Below are 26,260 nucleotides of genomic sequence, written 5' to 3' on the forward strand. Positions count from 1 at the left end.
TTTATTGTCTGCAAGACGTTTAGAAAATTTTCAATATGAATTTTCAATTGTAATTTAAAACCATTCTGTGTCTTTCATGTTGGAAATACAGAACAGATCATAGTATTATTCTAAGAGACATGCTTTCAGAATATGTACTTGTAAAATGCTAACATCTCTCCTCAATTGTTTTTCTTAAGGTTATACATATGGATTCTTTTAATCTGAATATTTATAATCCCCTTATTGATTTTATTGCCCTCTGATTCTGTTTCAATTTGTCTCAATCTTAAAACTTCAGAATTCTGCAATTTCACACACCCTTTCTTGATTCCCTCCTCGTAGTATTCAATAACATTTCCTGCCAAGTAGAGTGAATGCATATACACATTTCATTGTCAGTCACAAAAATGATCTCCACCCAATCAGTAATCATACAAGTAATCAAGCTAGGGTTGTACTCCCTAGCTAATGACATAACTAAAATTTGAGTTAAAATAATAGAATTAAGTTATTACAAATAAACAAGTATTTTTGCAAAAGACTTAAAATTATTGTAAGAGAAATGAAAAATAGTGACTGTCTAAGAGGTCATGCTTGTCCCAAAGTTGCATTTTCAAAAGGCAACTGGACTTCTTGTTTTTGCTTAAAGACGTTTTGCTTCTCATCCAAGAATTTCTTCAATTCTGAATGAATGGTGGAGAATGGAAGAATTTATAGTCATCTGGTTGTTAGAATTCTTTCTGAGAATTGTTGAGGCCCCTTGGCGTTTTATCTGACCCCTCAGGGTCACCTTAATAGTGCAAATGGGTATGGCACCTTCTTGGAACTACTGAAAGGACTGTGTTGTAAATAGGAGATAGTTGGTGTCATATTTCTTTCCCTCTGTTAAGGGAGGGCTGCTCAGTCTTAATGTAGATAGCTCTTTGAGCCCTCTTTCAAACCAGCGGTTCTCTATGTCCAAAATGTGGACTTCACTGTCTTCAATGAATGACTTACTTTTGAAAGATAAAGTTCATTCTAGGTTGAAAATATCCAACCTAGAACTAAGGAGAAATTTCTTGATAGGGAGAACAATTAACCAGTGGAACAGTTCACCTCCAGAAGTTATAGATATTTCATCACTGGAAGGTTTTAAGAGATTGTACAGCCATTTGTTCATAATGGTATATGGTACCCTACTTGAGCAGGGGGCTGAACTAGAAGACCTCCCAAGTTCTTCCAACTCTGTTATTCTGTTCTGTTAAATAGGTTTGCAGTAACATACTACAATTACCAATAGAATAGGCCAGAGGTGGCTGCCAAAGGTGGCACTCAGAGCGCTCTCTGTGGACGCATGCGCCGTCGCCCCAGTCCTAGGTCTTCAGCTGGGTTTTATAAAACCTTTTCGCTTTAGGCCTCCGCTGCTGTGTGCAAAAAAAAAAAAAAAGGTTCAATCAATGAGACAATTTCAACTTCTTGCGAGGAAAAAAAAAAGATCTTGCAAAGTTGGAATTGATTGATTGAACTTTTTAGTCCCACCCATTACCACCGCAGCCATGCCCACCCAATGGGCAACACCCACCTAATGGGCAACACCCACCCAATTGGCTTCACCCACCTGGCACCCGACGATGCATAAGTGGGTTTTGGGTTGTAGTTTGGGGACTCTGTCTCTAAAAGGTTTGCCATCACTGGAATAGGAAATTGATTGTTCAAAACATCTAGTTAATGTATGCTGCAAATATATTTGAGAGCTAATTAAAACAAAATAGAAGTTAGATTATCTATGCACATACAATATGTGCTTTTTGTTTTCCAACTTTGATAGGGAACTTCTAAGGCATTCAAGGTAGACTAAACAAGAAACTTTCTGAACAATAGATTTGTTTCTCTAGTTTTAAATACTTAAACTGTAAATTTCTGAACAGTATTCTGATTAATAAACAAACTCAGTGTGGATTCAATCTCCTTGCTCTGAATCAATAAACAGAGAAGTCACGAGAAAAGGACCTTCTCCCTTCAAGGAGTCTTTTTTTTTTAAATGTTAATTCTGGTGGTTAATACTATGTTTCTTTCTATTTCTTTGTGAAATCACCCCCATAGATACACAACTCATTTTTTATACTGCCTTGGACTTTCTATTGGTGTTTTGCTTTCATGCATTTATCTATGCCCTGGATGATAATTATTAGTTGTTAAAATAAACTTTTAAAATGGGAAAAAAAATCAAGTCTGAAAAAATTAAACAAGAATTTCAAATGACACCTCAATTCATGATTATATACTTGTTAGAATCACATGCATACACAATCTACTTTTCAAAAACAAAGAGAAGACAATAATATTATTCTGAAGGAAAATGCATACTTTAAAATAGATATCACTAAAACAGATATCACTAAGCTTTTCAATTTCATAAACCCAGTTGGCACACTTGATTTATATCACTATCTACATAAATAGCCAATATCCAGAGAATGAAACTAGTGGGGTCAATTAAAATCTCAAATATCATTTATCCATTGTGATATATCACCAAGAGTTTCAAAAGATGTACTGTATATGCTTGTTTATCTACTTTCAGAGTTATAATCTATCTTTGGAGAGAGATGTATATGCTTGTTTATTTACTTTCAGAGTTATAATCTAACTTTGGAGAGGGTGAATTCTCACAAGACTATTTATTGTTAATTATTACAAGAAATATATACATCAATGTGAAAAGTGAAACAATCAGACACAATAAAACAGAATAACCTAAAACAGAACAAATCAGCCTATGGTATATTGAAAATTATTAAAGACACAGGGATTGTAGTACACTTTTCAAAGCACATTATAAGTATCCAAGAAGACTTATTGATGTATATCATATCCCGTTACATATGAAATTGCAAAGTCTTGATGCTGCTATAAGAAAGATTATTTGGATGTTTATGAAAAGGTTTTGCTTAAAGAGGGTAAAGTAGAACATGAAATACGGGAAGCATTGAGAGGAAGAAGACCCTGAACAGTTTGTTTTTGAATATTTTGTGTGTGTGTGTGTGTGTGTGCGCGCGCTTAAATTAAAAATAAATTATATAATACATTTAAATAAAATATATATTACAGGGAGAATCATATATTTACTGAGCACAGTTTAATAACCATTTTGATTTTTAACAAAGCATGTAATAGCATTGTTTGCTATTGTAAATATAAAAAAATGTTTTTGTTTTCTGTACGTTTCATATTATCTATGTATTTAAATTTCTTCAACATGTTTACTAAATTAATGTTCAATTCTTTTCTGGAGAAGAAAAAACATATGAATTTCAGTGGAAAGCAGTTTAAATTTTGAATGAGATTTGAGATATTTCCAGTAAAAACAATTTATTCAGTAATAGAATCTTGTAATTTGTTTTTAAAAAGATATTTTGATATTTTCATTTTTAATAAAAGATCAGGCAGGTTATTTCTGCACCCACAGTTTATCCATAAAACTATTTTCAGTGAATAAAGAATATAATTCTTCATTAGAAATTAAATTTCCCCTTATATGCTCAATTTTCTAAAACGATGAACATCTCATTAAGATGAGTTATTTCTCTATGACATTTCTATACTTAGTAAAAAAAAAACCCTACTCAGATGTTGTATGTAGAGACTTAAAACTGCTTAAAATGAATGTGAATGATTCCATAGTTATTACTTATATAATTATCATATGTTGTTTTTTAATCCTTCCCTAGCACAAAGAATCCAAGATCTATAATTAAGAGTGATAGAAGTTGCAGTGCGCATCCATTGGGCTATAGATTATCTAATCAAATATTGTACAGCTATTAACTTCACATAAAGAAAAAAAAGTAAAATATTATGATTGGATAATTTACTATTCATAGGCTGCTCTGAGCTATATGTATAGACTGGAATTCATTGTTATCCAAATGTTGAAATAAAGTTTCTGAAAGTCTTGTTATTGGCCTTGCTGGCAAGGAGTTGAAATCAAAACTTACGTAGAAATTAGCTGATCAATCTCTGGTAATAGACCTCTGTGCACAAGACTTGATACAGTTAGAGAGAAGCCATGATAGAAAAACTGAAAGAAAGCTCCATATTATGATTAAGTTAAACCTAAACAAATCATCTTGTGGCTTAGGGTGATGCACGGATATAGTCTATATTTTCCACCTTCCCCATGATGTTAGGAAAACAAACTTACATGCTTTAGAGTAAGTACTTCCAACCTTTTGCAGTTACATCCTGCAAATTAAACTAAGCAAGTCTAAGGGTGCATAGCCAATGTTAGATCAGAACATAACTGTAGAGTGTATAGTATTCAAATTACTGGCTAAGATTTCAGTCCACTGAGACCAGTGCCACATATGCAAAATGTTGCTAATATATCATATTAACTTTAATGGGACTAAAGTAAAATGAGCTTTATCACAGTTCAGTAACTCAGGACCAAAATGAACCAGGCCACTTGTCCATTTCTCAACATAATTCAGAGTGCCGATGTGTGCTGTTAAAGTATAAAAACCTTGGGACCGTAAAGGACCAATGTGAACTTTATAAGCATTGCCAGAGGCTCTTCTAGTTTTAATGTCAGACAGATGGCAACCTCAGGCAGCCTTCTCAGTTGTGTTGTCCTGAATTCAGTGCACCCCTCTCCTGACTGCCTGATTTCAAAACTGGGTGTCTTTTCAGTACTAACAAATGCTTTGCTCACAGTACATGCTAACCTGTGGATTACTTAAGCATGTTTTAATAAATAAACTATAATTGATTGGTTTCTCATAGTACCCTAAGTAAAAGCATGTAAACTACTCTGAATGGTTCTCCCAAAGAAAGGAATAGCCATGATTATAAGGGAATTGCATTTTGACTTTCCATTTATGTGACGCCAGCCAAAAACTTTTATTTGACCATGCCAATAGCACATGCTGGCTGGTTAGCTTTAATTACCTTTTATTTTTTAAAAAATACATTTTAAAGATTTTATTTCTGTTATTCTTTTGTTCTCTGATTTTTGAAATGTATTTTACATGTAAACATATTTTATGTCACTTTTAGGATTTTGTAAATGTATGGTAGCATTTAAAGCTGTACAAAAATTAATATATTAATCACAGTCATTTTTGAAGAATGCTTCTTACAAATAATACTAAATACTAAATAATGGAAATATGATTTACATGCATCATATTTGCAGAGATTTACTTGAAGGCTAACATAAAGGCCTACAATTAGATAAATTCAAGTTTGAGTTTGATTGCTAAAGAGAAAAAACTGTCAAACATTTGGAATTTTTTAAATAACTACATAGCATATGTAGAAATGTTACAGACAAAATTCTTCATTTTTTATTCCAATAGTTGGGCTCAGTGCAGCCTGTTGAAACTTTATGGATGGGGGAATAAGTTTAGTTTTTCTTAGAGCAGCCTACTGTTTAGAGAGAAAGAGGGTGGAGATAAATTCAGAAAAAAAAAATGAGTGAAATGTTACTGGGCCCTTCATACAAAAAAGACCTATTCCTGGTTTAAAGCAAAGACCAACATGGAATTCTGGTGTAATACATTGAAGGTCTTTAAATATCCTTAGAGTAGGCTCTACTGATTATAACGACCTTTTGTGTGTGTTTTTTAAAAAGTAAAAATTATTATGCCAACTTTCCTTAACCTAATGTTCCCCCAGGTGTGTTAGACTACCTTCAAAATTCCTAGCCAGCCATTTCCAAGTTTGGAAATTTGGCAATCCAACATTTTTGGAATGCACTAAGTTTGGGGAGCACTGGATTATACTATTGGTATAGTCATGGTTTTACCTGTATATGCAGGAATGGGGTGATTATCTATTGAAGATATCAAGATTAATATTACACTAAGAAGAAGCAAACAATACCCTAATCAAGGAACTACCAACTCAGACAAAGAAGCTCACAGTAAACAACAGTCCAATCAAGGAATTATCAAGACCACTCCTGTCAACCCTGACAGGACAAGTCACTAGAACAGAGCTCCCCAACCTTTCTGGCTTTGCCAACCAATGGGCGTGGAAGAGGGAATAGTTCCGCCCAAGTAGTGCGTGCAGCTCCATTTGGACGAGCAGCAGGCATGTGCGCCCGCTGCTCACGCAAATGGAGCATGTGCACACAAATGCTCAAGTAGGGATGTGCGTGGGTGCATTCATCCACCACTTCTACGGCCCAGTTCTGAATGGCTCAAAGCCCAGTAGTGGACCGTGGCCTGAGGTTTGGGGACACGTACACTAGAACATAAAATGAGAACAAACTCCAGTACCTACCAACACTGATGGTATTACTACTGAAACGTCTGCCAAAAAACAACCAAGCTCATCATCAAGTACCCCACTTCTGAAGACTACTTGTAAAGGCACCAAGATCCCCCCCCCACTCCCTTGTTTGTATATAACAGGCTGTAAATCCATCTGGACTTATACACAGAAAAATACAAACGTTTCCTTTCAAATCTTACACCAGAAGACAAAATGAGGAAGTGTGAATTGCTTACATTTCTGGTTTTCAACACTTCCTATAAGTTAAAAGTTGCAGTAAACTATTATCATTTTTTGCTGGTCCTCAAGAAAAAAATACTACAACGTTATGTGTGATATACCATTATCACAAAGAGTCATAGAAAGAATCCTGTAATTCTTGCAAAATCACTATAAATATTTATCACCACTCAGATCTCCAAAATGTCTTTTTAACAGCAGTGTTCCAGATATTATAAAATGCCATATAGTCAGGGCAAAAGATTGTGTCATTCAAAATTCATACTTAAAAGCATGCTTTGTAAAAATAATGGGATGAGGATAGAGGAGATAAATGTTATGTAATTCAAAGCCTTGAGCTAAAAATTGTCATAAAAATCAAACAAGCAACTGGGTTGATTGCACAATAATGCTCCAGCTAACTCCAAACCAGGCACTGAGAGAAATTATGCTAAACCATGAACAGACTGTGCAGCATAGCATCAAAGCATTATATATACATACAAGTTTCAATACTTTTAGAAATAAGCATTTCTTATTTAAAGGTTCAACCTCAAAGTATTTTTGCATAAGAATCCAAAGCCCTATTAAATAAAATCTAATTAGTGTCAAAGCTAGCCTTTGATTTTTTGTCTATCCAAGAACTTCCTGGATATTTAAAAATTTCAGTGGACACATTTTTTTTTTTTATTAAAACTAGACTTGCTGATTTCAGGATATTCTCAGAATTGTGCTGATTAAAAAAATTGAAAGGTAAAGGATAAAATATTGCTCCATTTCCTTTCTTTTCAGATAAAGACATTGATCCTGGTTTAGCTTGAGAAGCCATTTTTTACTGAGGTATATGTCATATTTTACATGGTAAATGTATGTGACATATATAACGGCAGCAATAAAAATTGTTATAATTCTAGAGCTGCAATTTGATTTTATAAACAATGAATATACAAGAGCAATGAAATGCAACACAGTCCTGACTTCTCAAGTTTCCAAAAATACTTTTTTATAGTGTATATTGCTTAGGCTATGGTACTTATACAGTATATATGGCAAACTGGATTGTCCTAGTAAAAGAAATATGATTTGTAATAGGATTATGTGAATAGCATCCTAGGTATGACAAATCTTAGCATAAGCTGAATGCATCTGTAAGAATATCTGGTAACTTGGTTCTGCTAAAAAAACTAAATAGTCCAGATATTAATTTTCACATTAGATAAATAGTTATGAGTTCAACTCTTATTTTACAATATATAACTTTCCAGATTAGAAGTGGCTGGTTTTCTTCTGATTAAATAGGATCTACGTTTGCAAAGAGAACTCCACTTGTGCTAGAAAACTGTTCCTACCTTGTTTGCAGTATGGAAAAGTTTAGGACCAAGACGATGGGAACAATATGAATGGTCCCATCATCTACTCCAGATTTGCCTACATGAGCTCATCTAATCATTTGGATTCCTGATTTCTTTATCTACCATGCATCCTTTATGAGATAACTCAGTAATATATTCAGAATGAAAATATAATACCATTTAGCTGCTAAGCATTGTTTTATGAAGCGGCCAGGAAAATAGATCTTTATTGTCTCCAGATTGAGTTGACCAGTGGTTCAAAGCTAGCTGTGACTATCAACAAGACTATATACAATTAACAGAATAGAATAGAATAGAATAGAATAGAATAGAATAGAATAAGTAACTTTATTGTCACTTTGAATATACACTAATCGGCATACATTAAATTGAAATTTTGTTGCATACAGCTTTCAAAGAGTCACCTCTGATATACACTATATAAATATGACAAAAATAAATAAATAAATACATACATACATACTCACATATGTACAGAATTATGCATATACCCACATATATGACACAGAGTAACAACAGTCTGGACCAAATATTCTGGACCAAATCAACCGACATGGCTGGCATTTCTAGTTAGAGTTTAGGCCAGTGATGGAGAACCTTTTAGAGACTGAGTGCCCAAACTGCAACCCAAAACCCACGTATGCATCGTCAAGTGCGGGTGGGTGTGGCCCATTGGCTGAGTGTGGCCTATTGGGTGGGCGTGGCCCATTGGGTGGGCGTGGCTGTGGTGGTAACACAGACTGGGTGGGACTAAAAAGTTCAATCAATCAATTCCAACTTTTCAAGATCTTTTTTTTGCCATGAGAAGTTAAAATTGACTGAACCTTTTTTTTTTTTTTTTTTTGCACATGGCAGCAGAGGCCTAAAGCAAAAAGGTTTTATAAAACCCAGCTGAAGGCCTAGGATTGGGGTGCCTCTGAGTGCCACCTCTGGCACCCGTGCCATAGGTTGGCCACCATTCATTTAGGCAGTCTAACTGGATCATGAAATCATGGCCGTTTAATTATTATTTATTTTATAAAACACATAGGTTCAGGTAACATATTAATAACAGTAGCTTGGTTCACAAAATGTAAGGAAAAAAGACCCACAACACTGATTACTGCTTATTTGTTTATTTATTAATTCAATTTGTCTTGCCCAATCCAAATAACTCTTAGCAAGTAACTATCACTCTTTTTATACAAAAAAGAATCTATGAACAATTTTAAAATACATTAAGTAAATTAAAACAAAATACAATGGTAAAGTCCAAGAAAACTAAGAGAAAAACATCAGTAAGAAATAATCATAAAGTTAAAAAAAAGATAGCTAAAAATACCATATAGGGGTCATGGAAAGAGGTCTTTATTTCTCTGATTTATAAAGTTGGAAAGGATTTTCATTATCTTGAAGCATAGACCTATTCCATAACTGAATGTAGATAATGAACTCTTCATGGCAATTCTTCTTAGGAGGATAAATGGTTTTGTAACTGAAATGATACATCTTGACCAAACATACTAATTATCATCATCATAGATAATGTCAGATGTATTTTAAACATACAGCAGAAGGACCAAAGTTTGTCCGTGATGCAGAAAAAAGAAAAATTTTGACAATCTGGAATGGGCTTTTTTGCCAGCAGTTCTTTATAAACATAGACGGGGGTCTAATTTTTTTACATGGATGTAGACTATGTAGACTATGTGTACAGAACAAAAAGCTAAAATTATAGACTCTACTGACTGCTGGAAATATGTAGTCTTGCTATACACTCGCAAAGTTCTGTGCTTATCTCTTCTAGGAACATCCCATCACCACCATCAATATGAGACAGCATATATATCACCACTCTTGGGGGCGGGGACAATATGTACATCTTCATACAGGTAGTCCTTGACTTACCACCATTTGTTTAGTGACTATTTAAAGTTACAACAACACTGAAAAAAGTGACTTATGATCGTTCTTCACATTGAGGACCATTGCAACATATCCATGGTCATATGATCAAAATTCAGATGCTCATATTTATGACGGTCACAGTGCCTTGAGGTCATGTGATCTATTTTTGACAAGCGTGTTTTTGACAAGCAAATCAATGGAAAAACCAGGTTCACTTAATAACTATGTTATTAATTTAACAATTGCAGTGATTCACTTAACAATTGTGGCAAGAAAAGTCATAAAATGAGGCAAAACTCACTTTACTGTTTCACTTAGCAACAGAAATTTTGGGCTCAATTGTGGCTGTAAATCGAGGACTACCTGTAATTAAAATAAAATGGCATTAGCCTAGGAACTGCCAGAGGGTAAGATAAACAACATGCCTTACATTATCCCTATGCAGTAATCAAAAAGATATTATCTACCTTAAAAGGCCATAATATTTTCACCCATTTGAAGAGAAGGAAAGAGCTGATACCAAATTTTAGGGCCAGATCCCTGAAGGCTTGAAGCTAGGAAACTATTAGTGTGATGTGAGGAATAGAAAGAATACTGTACTGTACTGAAAAATGAGAATACTGTAACATGGAATTGCAGAACAGTCTGAATGTTATTGCTCTAGACCAGTGTTTTGGATCCTGAAAAACTTTAAGATGTGTATGTTTCAATTTGCAGAATTCCCCACCTATCATGCTTGCTGGGGAATTCTGGGAATTAAAGTTATTGAGGTTGAGAAACACTGTTCCAATCACAGAAAAGACTCTGAGCAGTTTTATTTCTACTTGGAAACTGATTTTAGATTTTTTGTGAGAAACTGAAAAATCAAATGTTGATTTTGGAATTTGATTAGAATTATATAGGATTGTGGAAATAATGCAGATAAATGTTAACCTTAGAGTGAGGGTTTAAATATATTTTTTTAAGTTCATATGTCTACTAAAGAAAGTTGGAAGTCATTTGTTTTCTATTTTTCTTATTTTTTCTTTTTGCATTTATATCTTTTTCTTTTTTTAAACCTTTTTTCTTGTCTATTCATCTTTAAATTTTCTATTTCTGAAAATCAATAAAATGTTAAAAAGAAAAAGGACCATGGGATAGAGAGAAGAGTGAGGAACAGTTGCCAAAAGACTATTGCAATGATCTTGGCATGCAACAATCAAGTTCTACACCAATAAAGCCACGATCTCCTCTATCACAAATTCGCAGACCCTAAAAATATTTGCTTTTTCTGACGCATTTACTTAACAGATATATTAATTACTAAAATATCTATACATAAGCTAACTGACTTTAAAAACTGTTCCCAATAACAAAATTGCCAAAGAAATTAAAATACTGTAAACACGTGTTGCACAGCCACGTAGAATTGGTTGCAATCATTACAGTTGTAGATTACATTGTTTCTTTCATCCTGTGTCTTATCTTTGATTCTGGATAATTACTAGTGAAGTGTGGCTGTGGGTTTGTGGGTTATTGCTATTCCTAGGGGTTGGAGAATTCTGGCTGTCATTTCTTGTTTTGTATATGATAAGGTTAGTTTTTGTGTGGTGGTCAGCTGTGTGGTGTGGTGTGCTTTGGGTGCTGTGTGTCGAATACAAAGTTTTTGGGATAGCCATTACAGAGAAAGATGTCAAGCAGCCATTTCTCTTCTTCTTTTTTTAGTGCTGTGATGCAGTGTGTCAACCACCAGCAGTTCACCTTTCAAGGATCCTGACCTGATGTAACCTCCCCATCACAAGATCCATCACAAGCCTCTCACTGATGACTCACACCTGACCCATCACAAGACCCTCATTTGACACACTCACATTGGAAGCTCTTATAAACGAAAAGCACCGAGACAGACATCCCCTAAACTCTGCTGAAGATGTTACCTAGCCTGGTAATGAAATATTTGGAAACCAACTCACAAGCTTGGAGAATGAATCTTCAGCCTCATCCTACATCTGAGCTAAAATTATTAGCTACTATTGTAAGTATTTTATTATCAGTCCAGTTGACTTTTAAATATGGAATACGTGCAGGAATGGTAATGATGTGAGATTCCAGTATGTCTTTCCATTAGGTATATACTATATGGAGGAATATAATTTCTAAGATCCAGAGGGCATTTCTTAAGCTAAGCAGTAGGTGGATGAAATATAAGGAGAACAAGAGAGACATTATGGTATGTAATCAGCAGGAATATTATCTATTCTTTCATTAGAGGCTGCAGAACTTACTTTTCTATCTTCCATCTTGTTCCCGCAGCATATGAAAACTGAGACATCATAATTAATAATAAGAACATTTAAAATAATTAGTACAGATAGTCTTTTGACTTATGACTACAATAGGGAGTAGAAGAATCATTGTTAAGCAATATGATTGTTAAGTGAGGCATCACATAACTGCATTGATTTTATGACAGTTTTTGCCACAGTCATTAAACAAATCACTGCAATTGTTAAACAAGACATCCAGTTATTGTGACTTGAAAATTTGCCAGATGGCCTCCCCCATTCACTTTGCTTATTGGAAGATGGCTAAGAAGGCCACAAGTAGCGACCATGTGACCGTAGGGCACTGCAATTATTGTAAATATGCAATGGTTGCCAAACACTCAAATCATAATCAAGTAACTGCAGGGATATTGCAGTGGTCATAACTGCAAGGACTGATTGTGAGTCACTTCTTTCAGCTCCATCATAACTTCAAACAGTCATTAAGTCATGGTGTAGTGGCTAGAATGCAGTATTGCAGGCTAATTCACCGCTCACTATCAGGAGTTCAATCCTGACCAACTCAAGATTGACTCAGCCTTCCATCTTCAGAGATTGGTAAAATGAAGACCCAGATTGTTGGAGGCAATATGCTGACTCGGTAAACTCCTTAGAGAGGGCTACAAAGTGGTATATAAGTCTAAATACTATTGCAATTGCTATTAAGCAAATGATTGTAAGTCTAGGATTGCCTGTAAGTTGATTTTCTTTTTATTGAATAATATTATGACAGAGGAAAAATCCAGAACCTGTCAGATCATGGAGAATGTTTTGTAACATGGCTTATTTTAATAGGATAGAATAGGATAGGATAGGATAGAACCTTCTAATCCAGCCCCTGCTCAAAAAGGAGGATCTATATCAGTGGTGGGAATCTATGGCACAGGTGCCAGAGGCGGCACTTGGAGCCCTCTCTGTGGGCACACGTGCCGTTGCCCCAGCCTTGCCTCCCCCCACAACCCCCTCCTCTCCAGAAGCTCCCCTGAAAGAGAGTCGCCCTCGAGCGTGGCCCACACGGAGCAGCATAGCCAAGGACATGGCAGCCAGGCAGTGTAGACAAGACTCTGCCTTCACACCCCATCATGCAGTTGATGCTGCAGGGCACGGGCAGAGGGTGTGGCCGCCATAGTGCTGCTGGGCTGCCTGGGCGATCTGCGGTGGGCCCTGAAGGCGGTGAGTGGTCCTGTGGGCGGGTGGGGCAGGGGATGAGGGGCATAGCAGGGGTAGGGCAGGGGGGTGGAGCAGGGCAGGGCCAGTTCTTGGGCACTCGGTCTCTAAAAGGTTCGCCATCACTGATCTATACCATTTCAGATACGTGACTGTCTAGTCTCTTCTTAAAAACGTCAGTGATGGAGTGCTCACAATTTCTGAAGTTTCTCCTTAATTCCAGGTTGCTTCTCTCTTTGTTCAGTTTTCAACCATTGTTTCTCCTCCTGCCTTCTGGTGCTTTAGAGAATAGTTTAATGCCGTCTTCTTTGTGGCAGCCTCTCAAATACTGGAATACTACTACTACTAATAATAGTAAAGTTGGAAGGGACCTTGGAGGAAACCCTATACCATTTTGGACAAATGGCTGTCCAATCTCTTCTTAAAAACCTCCAGTGTTGGATCATTTACCACTTCTGGAGGCAGGTTGTTCCACTGGTTAATTGTTCTAACTATCAGGAAGTTTCTCCTTAGTTCTAGTTGCTTTTCTCCTTGCTTAGTTTCCACACGTTGCTTCTTGTCCTGCCTTCAGGCGCCTTTGAAAATAGCTTGAAACCCTCTTCTTTGTGGCAGCCCCTGAGATATTGGAAGACTGCTATCATGCCCCCCTTCGTCCTTTTCTTCATTAAACTAGACATACCCAATTCCAGCAACCGTTCCTTATATGCTTTAGCCTCCAGTCCCCTAATCATCTTTGTTGCTCTTCTCTGTACTCTTTCTAAAGTCTCAACATCTTTTTTACATCGTGGTGACCAAAACTGGATGCAGTATTCCAAGTGTGGCCTTACCAAGGCATTGTAAAGTGATATTAACACTTCACGTGATCTTGATTCTGTCCCTCAATGCAGCCTAGCACTGTGTTGGCCTTTTTGGCAGCTGCACCACACTGCTAGCTCATATTTAGGTGATTGTCTACTAGGACTTTGAGGTCCCTCTCACAGTTACTACTACTGAGATAGGTACCCCTTATACTATACCTGTGCATTTGTTTTTTTTCTTGCCTAAATGTTAAACCTTGCTTTTTTCACCATTGAATTTCATTTTGTTAGATAGCGCTCAGTGTTCAAGTCTGTCCAGATCCTTCTGTGTCTCAACCCTGTCTTCTGGAGTGTTGGCTATTCCTGCCAGCTTGGTGTCGTCTGCAAATTTGATGAGTTCCCCATCTATCCCCTTGTCCAGATCGTTGATATAGGTATTGAAGAGCACTGGGCCCAGAACAGAGCCTGCTATTATGTTCCCCCTATTATGTTCCCCCTATTTTTCCTTTTCTTTAGACTAGCCAAACTCAAGTTCTGCAGCTGTTCTTCATATGTTTTAGTCTCCAGGGCTTTGATCATTTTAGTTGCTCGTCTCTGAACTTTTTCCAAAGTCTCAACATCTCTTTGTAATATTGTGACCAAAATTGGTTGCAGTATTCCAGGTGAGCTCTTACTGAGGTTTATAAAGCGATACTAATTTTTCACATGATCTTGATTCTGTGCCTCTGTTTATGCAACCCAGGATTGTATTAGCTTATATTTTGAAGTGTAATACTTCAGCATGATCTTGGCCAAATTATAAAATGTTGACAATCAGAAGAGAAATTATTATTCTGTCTGAAATAAGTTAGAAATGGCAACTGTTTTTGCCTGGCTGGTATGTTTCAGCATATTGGCTGCATTCCAGGTCCCCAATAATAAAAATTGCCATCTTATGGGACCAAGGAATTGTGCCTTCTCTGTAATTGTCCTCACTCAGTGCAACAGCATCTTCGCAGAGATACAGATGATGCCTCCTCTCATGGAGTTCCAGACAGGTCTTATGAGAGCAAAGACTTGCCTTTGCTCTCATAACAACAGCAATTGTGACCCAGACAGAAGTCTTACATATTAGTAACTCTCTTAATTCAGTTTTGCCATAATTTTCTGCAGTTTGTTATTATTCCCAATTTTACTAGAAGGGTCATTTAATGCTGGACATGGAAAAAAAGAGTTTATTATTGTAGCTCTGATATAATGATATGCTAGAAACAAGACTTTGTTTCAAGAAAAGACATTCAGAAAAATGTGCAAAGAGGTTCAGCCCAGGATGATTTGCTACCAAAACTGAAAGCCAAGACTGGTTTATTTATTTATTAAAACTTAAAAATAACTATTTAACCTATAGTTTCACAACTGACCCTTAAAAGTAGAAAATTCATTCTGCCAAATTAATGCATATAGATCTGCCTAAATCCTAATGCTTTCTGGAGTTTATATCTTCAGTAGGTTCTGAATAATAATTGGTTGATGTTCTTGTTTCATTTTGATTACCAAATATGTAATTGGTGTTGTTTCATCAGGAATCTAAATGATCAGAAGATTTGTTTCAGAGTATTTACAAGAGCTGTGGTGGCAAACTCTGCCCACAGCTAGGAGTTCGATCCCGACCAGCTCAAGATTGACTCAGCCTTCCATCCTTCCGAGGTTGATAAAATGAGGACCCAGATTATTGGGACCAATATGTTGACTCTGAAACACTTAGAACGTGCTGTAAAGCCCTAAGGAGCGGTACATAAGTCTAAGTGTTATTGTTATTATTTCTGGTGTACAATGAGCCAAGAACCATCTTGCATTATACATTAACAGTTTTTCAACAAGTAGGGTTGTCTAACACAGAGGAAGAGGAAATCACTGAGATTAAGAAATTGTGGGTTTAGTGAACTTGAGCAAACAAAGAGAATAAACTTTTCTGACCCAAGATCATTACTACTTCATATATATATTTATATTAAAAATATAGATCACAGTCCCAAAATACTGAAAAAAAGAAATTCCCCAACCAATTTTGATTATATAATAGATGCCAGACACAAACCTGGCTTTATGTAATCTACTGATGGGATCTAAAACTATTAAAGATGGTTAGGCATTTTGAAGTTATTAGTGCAAAATCCAGATTAGAATTTCTATCTTTCTCCATTTCTCCTTTATGCTAACCTTAAAATGAGTCACTTTGATAGACTGTATGATACGCTCAGATCTGCATACAACAGTGCAACAATTGACTTTATGCCATATCTCACCATATAGATAATATCCATATGTAGAAAGCAATTATATTGAAAGCAATTCAATATAGGTAATAAAATGGTGATTTCTACTGCTGTATTTTTAATTAAAAATGACAACAATGAAACAAACATTCAGTTAGATGGGTTAAGCATCTCATAAGGCTTAAAATGCTCCTTAAACATCTGGCTAGTATAAGAAAAATTCTAGCTTCAAATTGGGTTGAAGAATTCAATCTGGCTTCTGCACTGTATCATAGCAATACCCTTTGCAGCCTTCAAAAGACTAACAAAATATAAAAAAAATAAAGCTATCCTCATGGCCTGTACTATTAATCTACCAAACTACTAAATATTACTTGGGACTAATATTTCTACCACTATTTTCTTGAGCACAGGTTCTCTTCAGGGCTGTGTCCTAAGTCTGTTGTTGTTCACCCTGTTGACTCATGACTGTTTGTCAGGTTTGCTACCAACCATATTGAAAAGTATGCAGATGATACAACAGTAGTGGGCCTTATTCAAGATGACAGTGAGGAAATAAATTTGCCACAAGGAAATAAAGGGTTTGGTGAACTAGTGTAACAAGAAAGCCTTGTTTTAAACATAGGAAAAACTAAAGAGATCATTGTCGATTTCAGAAAAGACAGGCACAACCACACTCCTCTTTGTATTAATGATTCTCCTGTGGAGGTGGTTAGCAGCATCAAGTTTCTGGGTGTGCAGCTAACAAGTACACTAGCTTGGTCACTCAACAGTGAGACACCGGTAAAGTGGGCATAGCAGTGCCTGCATTTTCTGTGTTGCATGAGAAAAGCACATCTTCCTTCTCTGTCCTGACCACTTTCTACAGAGGGACGATCGAGAGCATCCTGTCATACAGCATCACAGTCTGGTTTGGAAGCATCACTGCTTCAGACAGGAGGGCGTTGTAGAGCGTGGTGAGGATGGCTGAAAAGATTATTGGCAGTTCAGTTCTTTCTGTCCAGGACATAGCACATAAGCGATGCTCAAACAAGGTCCGCAGGATTGTCTGGGATGCTACAAATCCTCTCCACGACCTGTTTTCCTTGTTACCTTCTGGGTAACTGTGGTATCTGAAGCAAAACATCCAGATTCAGCCAGTTTTGTTCCATATAGCATCAACCTTGTGAACTCTCAAGTTTTTTCTTTCCACTATGTATTCAAAATGGACAGTAATTATATATATATATATATATATATATATATATATATATATATATATATATGGGTGTGTATGTGTGTGTGTGTGTGTAGCATGTGTATATGTCATTAATACAAAGAGGAATGTGGTTGTGCCTGTCTTTTCTGAAATGGACAATGATCTCTTTAGTTTTTCCTATGTTTAAAACAAGGCTTTCTTGTTACATCAGTTCACCAAACCCTTTATTTCCTTGTGGCAAATTTATTTCCTCACTGTCATCTTGAATAAGGCCCACTACTGTTGTATCATCTGCATACTTTTCAATATGGTTGGTAGCAAACCTGATAAACAGTCATGAGTCAACAGGGTGAACAACAACAGACTTAGGACACAGCCCTGAAGAGAACGTTTGTGTATGGGTAAATACATACTTTCGAGAGGAGGCAACAGAATTTCATTTTTAATGTGGGCCAGTGTGCTTATAGTAAAAAATGGCAATAAAGGTTATCTTATCTTATCATAATCAGCTGTTTCTGAAGCATGGAAAGTTTATAACACAAGAACAAATTGTATTATTCCTGATTGGGATATATGAAAAGAAGTTACTGGAATGTGCACATATTTAAGAAGTAATGTTGTGATAGTGGTCAATATTTAAAGATATTGGCCCATGTTTCTGGTGGTGAATTAGAATTGTGAGCAATACTTTCTCCCTAGGACGTCTTCAAACTTGGCCCTTTTATGACTTATGGACTTCAACTCCCAGAATTCCTCAGCCAAGCATGCTGAAGACCCCAGCCCTAGGACAATCTCTTTATCCTTAATCATTACAATACAGCAGCTAATAATACAGGATTGTCTTCAGGCTAGGTAGGATTAGCTTCACCACTGAATTTGTCCTCAGCAAATGAGCACGTATTCAGTATGATGTATTTTTTTAAGGAGTTGCCAAAATTACTTTATAAAACAAGTAGAAAATATAGATGGACAGATTTATTTGAAATGAGTGGGGAAAAAAAAGCAAAAATCATAGGAATTGTGCTTTTAGTGCCTCCTTGCATATATGCGTCCTCATATATGCATGCAACTAGAATTTGTTCTCCAGTTAGACAGGGCAGCCTTTTTGTAAGAGCATTCCATGATTTTCAGAATAAAAGCAGAGGAACGCATGATCTCACAGAGAAAGGAATATTTTTGATGTAAGTTAAGAACGTTCAGATTCTGGCTGTAGGCTTTTGGCAGCTGGTAGTGACCTCCAGCATCAGCAGTTCTCTTTCTTTGGCAACCCAGCTCCTTCCTTTAGTTTAGCAGCAGAAGAGCTTATGTGTTTCCTTGGATTCTTTAGTGATATGCAGGCAAACCTAGCCACAAAGAACAGCTGCAACTCAGGAAAACTAGAAGCAGCTGAAAATTGATTTAAGGCAAAAGACCAAGGACTTATCCAATGTTTTATCTTCCTTTTATTAACTATTATTTCCTTGAAAGATATTTTTGTCTTTAAGCCTGACCAGAAATGGCAGTTTATAATTTTTCGACTGTGGTCTTTTCATACTTATTTTCAAAATTCACAATGGCCTACACCCAGTGAAAGAGTAGATAAAATATATAAAGTGTGTATGTATTATTATAGGTATATGCACGTTATAATACATGTTTTCATTTTTCTAAAAAAGGTAAGTTTCAAGTTTTGTTTTCTGTCAGTGGTCTTATTTGAAACTCAAATAAGGATTTCTTTTTCTCTTTAGAGTGTTTAGCATTTCTTCAAGTTATGCTGAAGTTCACAATTTCCTGAGACTGTACCCTTCTACAGTACAGTTTTGATTTTTGTTTTATTTTTCAGAGATACGACAGTTGCTTTTACAAATGAGCAAAACAAATTCCTGTACTTGATCTTCTATAATCTAAGACTGAAAAAAAGCAGAAAAAAATTAATGGTGAGCACATGAATCTGTTGTGTGAAAGGAAAAGAACAGCAGAATATGCAAATAATTATACATATTTTAAAAAATTAAATAGTGCAAACTAATTTACATATTGAATCTCTTGGAGAATAGAAGAAAACTACATTTAGGAGAGAAAGGAAAACAAAAAACAAAACAAAAAGAGGGGGGGGAGGGAAGAGGAACAAATATGTTCAGGGAAACTATCCTAAGAGTACGGAAAAGGAAGGGATAAAGGTCAGGAAGAACACCAAGACTGAAAATCTTAGAGTAGAATTTAGCAACAAATTAAAAAAGGGTAAGACAGGTCAAACTGTTTAAGAGGCTGAAGGAAAAAAAAACCCACAAAATACATGTAGCAAATAAAAAGGCAAATATTAAAACTCAAATACATATAAGCAGTCAAAATAAAGTAGCAATATGCTTGCAATATGTAAATTCCAGATAGGCAAATGCATGAATTTGCTGTAGCAAAAACCATTGACATTTAAAAAAAAAATTAGGTTATTAGCTTTCGTAAACTAAATATTGGGGGCCACAAAATTAAGAGAGGAAAGAAGGTAGGAAGGGTGAAAATGATTTCAGATGCTGTGTTATATTGAAGAAAAATCAATAGAAGTCAAACTTTGTATAGTATAAAATTGTCTTCAATTTAGGAATCCATTATTATGTGACTGATATTTTGGAATTTATACAAAGAACAAAGTAATCTTCCTAACCATAAAGAAAAAGCCATGACATTTTTTTATTGGAAGGAACTTAAAGAAGTAGGTAACTATAAAGCTTTATATCATAGTACTAGTAATGGTTTCAATCACTACATTTTTTCTATTAGAAATGGAAAATATGTTAGAAATTTTAAACAGTCTAATGACAGGGAAAAGAAGACTGCTAGATGCAATTGTCATACTCAGCACCTGTAAGCCATATTCATCTATTGGCTTAAGATCTTTTTATCTATATTTTCCAGATGCCCATGTCCACTTTCTGCATATCCAAGTTGTTTATTTGTTGAATAGATAAGGTTGCCTGTGTTCAGCACACACCCTCTGCACTGAAGAACACAGTTGCCTTCACTAGTATCCCTAATCTACCATCCATTAATTTTTTTTTGGCTCAATCCAGTCTAATTTGTTACAGTTTGTACATTAATAGTCATAGGAAGTCATCTCCTTTTATAGTGCAGTTACTGAAAAAGCTGAATGTGAACCAGCCCTGCTACAAAGAAGAATGAAGCAGCTGACTTGGGCAATGACTTTAGTGTTGTAAAAGGGCAGGAAACCGTTACTCATGTAACTGATTATGATAGCATTTTGTAGTCAGGAGAGACACAGTTGTGGTATTTTCTGTCTCAGGGATCAAAATCTGACCAACTTTCATTTCTGTAAATCTTGTTTTGAGGGGGTGATCCTATATATTCCTCTGGAAAAGGTCAGGCCATCCTATTACACATTGCTAGTCCTTCCTTTCTCTAACTCAGCATTGCATTTTGTCTGGCACCAAGTTGTTAAAGATTCAGATGGCACTTTCCAAAGTCTCTGATTCTGAAGGAAATATAAGAAATATCCCCCTCTACAAGCATTATATTCCCAGTAAGTCTAAATTACAGTCTGCCCTCTATATACCAAACATCCATCTTTGCAAGGCTGGCAGGTGTGTGCAAAACTAGGTGCATGTGACAAGGGAAAATTGTCTTGTGCATCTGATGCTTGTATACATCTTACTATCCACCCTGCCTTTTATTAACATTTACCTACCTTAAATATCAAAATTGTTACTTTTGGAATTTTGTTATGAAGCTAAAAACTGGTGGAAAAATCCCTACCACTTTCCCAAGTATCCAGAAATATTTGAACATTTAAGGCTCTTGTTTGTGATTCAGAGATTTATTTATAAGAACTGCTGATCTTGGGACATCAAACATATACGTTCAAATTGCAGGAATGAGTCACATTTGTAGGAGGTAATTACTACCAGATCATACATCTAACTTTTGTAGGTTCCTCTTTTAAAATGTCCACTTAAAAGCAGCATGTTCTAAAAATAGCACGCTTTGTTATGCATTCAGTGTAATTCAGTTCTACTGTAAAATGTGGTTTCATGTACATAATCTGTGGGGGTTTAGGCCTGTGATTGAGGGCACATGTAGGCTTATGGCCAATAAGCCCCAGGTCATTTCTGGTATGCTAGTACTCAAATGCACTTGTTGGAATTACAAAAGCAAAAGGGCTCAAGTTGCAGAACCTAACATTTACAAACCTGCAATTTATATAGCACAAATCCTGGAAATATTTTGCAAAGTTCAAATATAAAACCAGATTGGTTATTTGCTGTCTGAAAATCCAAAAATTATATATGATTGAGATCTTGCATTTCATACATTCTCTATAATTTGTGTTAATAGGAAATTAATCTAGAGCAATTTTAAATAACTTTCTATGAAACTGTTTTTCAAATGTAGGTAAAATACTTTGTCAAGTTAAAATTCCCTGTTGTGCTTGGGTAATAAGTTTGTGTGTCATTACCCAAAGAAAAATCACTTTCAGCCAATTCTGAGTAATTGATCCAGGTTTGGGAAGCTCTATTCTATGCAGAGATGGATAATTCCCACAAATAATCTATTGAAAATGTAGGCAGGGCTGATGCCAAAGTAGGTAGGAAGAGGACATGGCTATTTTTTACATGTATCTCATCACAGCACAAATATGACTTAACATTTTTATTGTTTTTGGTTTGCAGGCCCCTGTGATGTTATGTACAGCACTAGACTGACACTGGCTTAAAATGATTGTTAACTGTATTGCTGTTTTAGGGTTTTCATCCTTGTTCATACATCTTTCAAGGGCAACCTCAAGATATATGGGTTCCACATAGCCATGTAGTGAATGTTACATATTGAAGAAAAACACATGGATTTACCTTTCTTGTACAGGTAGTGTTCAACTTATGACCGTAATTGTATTAGAATTTCTGTTGCTAAAGAAGGCTGATGTTAAGTGAATTGTGTTCAATTTTACAATCTTTTTGTCACAGAATTAAGTACTGCAGTTGTTAAGTGAATCACATGGTCATTAAACAAATCCAGCTTTCCCTCATTGATTGGCTGGGAAGGTTGCAAATGGCAATCATATGACCCCAGGATGCTGCAACCATCGTTAGTACATGCCGGTTGTCAAAAGGAAAAAGAACAAAATTTATTTATTAGCTACTTATTTATTATTAAATTTATATGCCATCCATCTCATTCTTGCCTGCAGAAGATCTCTGCTATTAACCCATGTGTGCTCAGTCCCACTTGTGCAGTGAAAGAGTCTTTCAGATGAGTCAGTACTATCATCCTGTTACTGTTTGCGATCCAAAGAGTAGAATAGCCAAAGAATAGAATTCGTTATTGGCCAAAGTGTGGTTGGACACACAAGGAATTTGTCTCTGGTGCATAAGCTCTCAGTGTACATACAGATAATAGTGATAATCATGATCATATGCAACATGAAAATGCATTCATCATAAATCGTGAAATACAACACTTCATCATAAATCATAAGATATAACACTTAGTGATAGTTAGGTTTTTTAAAATATTTTATAAATGGGGAACTTCTGTTTGTACCAATGGCTGGCATGGGAGCAATTACCTGTGTTTTGTTCCAGTTGTTCAAATGGGGTGATGTGTGCAGCCATTGGTCAACTACTCTGCAAAATTATTTTCTTCCTACTTTTTAAAAGAAAGCTGAAAGATACAATCTATTGGAGGAATGTCTTTTTGAAATCAGTGCTATGGCTGATTGATTTTCTATAAGAAATGGGGGAAACAGCGGTAGTAGTGCCAACTACAGAGGCAAGGCAAGGAATATTATCCCCTAAGGCAGAACCCACAAGAAGGACCTTTGGAATATCCTCCCTTCAGAAATTGTAACGCCCTGAAGACATAGTTTTGCTAGTGGGCCTGGGGAATCCAGAGTCGGATGGAGGCCATCAAATGGCTTGTTCAATTGTGTATTGTCTTGGAGGGGGGGGTGTTATTTATTTTTCTATACTGTGTTATTGTTTGTAAGTCGCTTAGAGTTACTGTGAGTGATAGGCAGCTATATAAATTTTCTAAATAAATAAATAAACAAACAAACAAATTATCAAACACTGAGAAAGATGAAGCTTTGGGATGGGGAGAATCCACATCTTATTATACAAGTAATGATGTGTTCTATAACAGACAATAAAATCCTATTACTTGGAAGCCATGGTTGCTCAGGATAATCTGAAGACTAGTGTCTGAATGACTTGTCTGCTCTAATATTGGAGTTATTTGTCTGAAGTTATAGAGACAAACTATTTTTCTCCATAGAGACGGAAGTAAAGAAGGATTATACAGAATACATTCTGTTAACACAGCATAGGAAAGAAAAAAAAATCATATTCTTGGAAATTCTGCTCTTAAATTAAAAAAATGTGGGGTAACATGATTGATGTGCCTTCACAGAAGAGGTGAAGAAGAAAATCATTTATTTTGGTTATTTTTAAGCATCATAACACATCTCCCAAAATTGAGTCATTTTTTCATTTGTCCATGTGCTGGCTAAAGTAAGAAACTGTCTTTATTTTTAAGTGGGGAAAAAGAGAGAAAAAGAGATAACAATAATATGGAGATTTACACTTTCAGCCACTTTTTGTGTCTGCTTTATTTTTTCGGCTGCAACAAATTTAAGATGCCTAGACTTCAACTCCCAGAATTCCTCACCAGTGGTTGCTGGGGAATTTTGGGAGTTGAAATCCAGAATATCTTAAAGTTGCTGAGATTGATAACACTGTTTTAGTGCCCTCGAATGGAACAAGTCTTAGCCCCCTCATTTTTGGTTTTCATGCTCTAAGTAGAATGCATTGATTTTGGGACACATGTAAAGATAAACATTGGATATTTCAGTTTTTCTTTTTTGTTACTTTGGCTATCCAGGTCCAGGACAGGGGAATAATCTCACATCTCTCACCTTTTACTTGGCAAAAATAAAAAAAATGAAAGGACATATACATTATTACTTCTGCTGTCCTTGCTTATGTTCTCAGGATGGCTGTTATTTTAGTGTTGCTAAAACCGGTACTACAAATGTGTAACTTGTGTGTGAAAAGGAGCCTTTTTGACTCTGCCCTTTTTGTTATTTCAGGATCATGTGGATGAAATACAGTATTTGTGGGAGTCTGAAATGTGTCTTTTCTCACATGCTATGGTTATGTTTGGCTTGTAAGAGGGAATGTCTTAAGCTACCTGGTTTTCAAGCAATGGTCTTCCAGTGGTGGAAAACAAGTGTGAATTCTTTATCCCACTTTCATGGAAGTAAGGCTCATTAAATTCAATGAGTCTTAACTTGCTCTGAGTAAACATGTAGAAAGTTCAGCTGTAAAAATCCTGTGCTGTGGTAATGAAGCCTATAAATGACAAAATGGAGAAATATTTTAGTCGAAGTATCTCTGTTCTATGCATTTGGTAACAGTTAGAGTAAGGCCATAAAAAATTGTTATAGAAACCATTACAACAACTATGACTTAAAGACATCTTTCACTTTTGAAAACCTTTCAGTGGCCCAGTTAAAGCATCAGCTGAAAACCAGAAGGTAAGTTCTAGTTCCACCTGAGGCACAAAACATTTGGTAACCTTGAGCGAGTCAGTCTCTCTTAGCCTTGGAAGAAAGCAAGGGCAAACCACTTCCAAATTCTTACGAAGAAAACTTAAAGGACTATTCCTTGCGGTTGCCAATGGTGAAGACTTGAAGGCTCCCCTACCCCAAATTTCATCTCTGATATTAACATTTTGATTACAATGTAGTCATTACAAGCTGCTTAATACAATGTTCTGAAGGAAATAGTTTCATTATGCAATTTTTTTTGTAAAACCGCAATAGTACTTGCAAGAAATATCTAGCTATCTTAGTAGTCCACAGATTAAGCATCAATCAATAGTGCAACAGTCAAAAAAAGCTCATGTAATCTTGGCCTGCATCAGTAGAGGTATAATATCAAGATTACAGGAAGTGATATTTCCTCTCTATATTACACTGGTAAGACCACCCTTGAGATACTGTGTGTAGTCTCAGTCATCATGCAAGTAGACTGCTGAGGAGATAGAAGACAAAGAAGAGCAACAAAGATACTGAGGAACTTGGTGGCTAAACCCTAAGAAGGATTATTGAAAGAACTGGATATGTTTAGCCTAAGAAGAGAAGGCTAAGCAGAGACATCATAGCAGTCTTTCAGTAATTGAAGAATTGTCACAGAGAAGAGGGTATTACAGACAGTTTTCACTTAATGATTCTAAGTGGGATGGGATGACAGGTGCATGTTGCAGGCATAAATGTGGACAGGCTGCCAAGCACTCAAATTATGATCACTTGACCCTAGGGCACACCTGTACTGTGAGGACCAGCCATAACTATCATTTGTTCATACTTGGTTACTTGAAATAAAAGGAAATTTCCCAACTAATTAGCAAAGAATCAGCCTATTTCCTGGAGATGTGGTGCTCCATCACTGGAGGTTTTCAAATAAAGCCACCCCTTATAATGTTCTATACTATATCACTGATAGGAATCACTGCCCTCCATATCTTCACTGAAAGGAAGTTGGGTGTCTTCTGATTAAAAAATGATCAGTCATAGTAGTGATAGTGAGGCGGATAAGTGAAAAAGTATGGTTTCTTCCACCTTGAGAGGCAGAAGATGTTAGACCCATTCTCAGGATTTAGAATGCATAAAATGTTTAAAGGACCTACAAGCATTCTTTGTGATAAAAAGAAATGCTATTCATGATAAATAGACTGGAAAGCTAAATTATGAATCAGTATAGCAAGAGACTGAATGCACACACACACACACATATACATATATCTAGAAGTGGAATTTACTAGAGTCTTA

The 26,260-nt window shown here is 36.0% G+C and overlaps 1 long non-coding RNA gene across 1 annotated transcript; it reads left to right on the forward strand.

Moving 5' to 3' along the window:
- Window positions 1-11,472: 11,472 nt before the first annotated feature.
- On the forward strand, window positions 11,473-25,832 carry LOC120308274. The gene is made up of 4 exons (XR_005556813.1): window positions 11,473-11,733; window positions 19,262-19,355; window positions 22,101-22,293; window positions 24,518-25,832. It is a non-coding gene; the product is annotated as an uncharacterized LOC120308274 (long non-coding RNA).
- The last annotated feature ends 428 nt before the right edge of the window (window positions 25,833-26,260 follow it).

The sequence above is a fragment of the Crotalus tigris genome, unplaced genomic scaffold (assembly GCF_016545835.1).
Source record: "Crotalus tigris isolate CLP2741 ecotype Arizona unplaced genomic scaffold, ASM1654583v1 scf7180000017890.1996003, whole genome shotgun sequence".
Classification (NCBI taxonomy): Eukaryota; Metazoa; Chordata; class Lepidosauria; order Squamata; family Viperidae; genus Crotalus; species Crotalus tigris.